The sequence below is a fragment of the Austrofundulus limnaeus genome, unplaced genomic scaffold, assembly GCF_001266775.1.
Source record: "Austrofundulus limnaeus strain Quisiro unplaced genomic scaffold, Austrofundulus_limnaeus-1.0 Scaffold138, whole genome shotgun sequence".
Taxonomy (NCBI): Eukaryota; Metazoa; Chordata; class Actinopteri; order Cyprinodontiformes; family Rivulidae; genus Austrofundulus; species Austrofundulus limnaeus.
Genome location: NW_013952540.1, coordinates 879,062 through 880,431, shown reverse-complemented (window position 1 = coordinate 880,431; position 1,370 = coordinate 879,062).

Here is a 1,370-nt window from a genome sequence, read left to right as displayed (position 1 = left end):
CCCCCCCCCCCCCCCCCCACACACACACCCAGTCCGACAAGTGCCCTACAAAGCGAAACACAGTTTTTTCTTTAGGGTGTATTCACACCAGGAAAGTCCTTTGGTCCGCTTGTTTGGTCCAGACCAAAAGTGGACTTTATTTTTTTCATTTGGTGCGGTTTGCATTTACATTGTACGGAGCCCGCAAGGGGACACGGGGGGATTTTTTTTCCTTTTGCGTTCCCTCGCAATATTTTTGCATTCCTTCGCAATAATTTTGCGTTCCCTTGCAATACTTTTGCATTTCCAAGCAATATTGTTTTGTGTTCCCACGCAAAAGATAGTTTTGTATATGAACTGATTAAATCAGACTTTTATTTTGAAATATCCAGTTACCAAAACAGGATGTGTCGCCACAAGTTTATGAAATTGACATTGATGTTGCGTGGCTGCACTGTGTTAAAATATCGGCATATGACTTACTTCCATGCGTGGCTGTGTGATATATTCATTCTGAAGCTGAATTAAAGCAGTAGACTAACTCGCTAATGGTAAACGTGTTTGCTAATAAACTGGCAGGCACAACAGTGATAAACTACTTTTGTGAGGGAACGCAAAAGTATTGCGAGGTAACGCAATACTATTGCGTGGGAACGCAAAAGAAAAAAAATCTCCCATGTCCCCTCGCGGGCTCCGTAACATTGTGCTTTTTTACAAACGAACTATARCTTGTAAACAAAGCCACGAGTGTGACGATCATTTCTCCCACTGGACAGAAAGGATGGGGCGGGACTGAGCGCACAGACCCAGAAGAAAACAAGGAAGTCCTGCATGCTGCGGTTCTGATGCGCACATTTATGCTGTTAGTACAACTGCAATATCATTTAAAAAGTCAGAAGCAGCTAATTTAATGGTGGTTCCGTGATGATTTTCTAATTTTGGAGCGACGTCAGTAAATGTGTCCCGCAACCCAAAGGAGACGAGGTGCTCTGCGTGTTCTGACCCACAACATGCTGCCAGCAGAGCTGCTAACAGGAGACGACGAAACAGGTATGATTTCAGTTTATTTAGCTCAGCTATGGTGGTCTGTGAAGTCCAAAAAGGTGCATGTTTAATGTAGTTGGTTCGGTTAGAGTCTGGTCTGTATTCACACCAGAAGTGAACTGAAGCGAACCGCACCAGAGTTCAAGACAAAAAGACCTAAAAACATTTTAGATTTATTTTAGATTTGATTCGTCTAAACAACCAGCCTAAATCATCAGCTAAAATTCTTTCTGTGTCTGTGTGCAAGAAAATACAAAATTGTATTTCAAATACTTGRGTTGCAAAGTACATAATAAATGTTTTGAACCTTTACGGTGACTTTAAACTGTCTTTGTACTCAACAAACC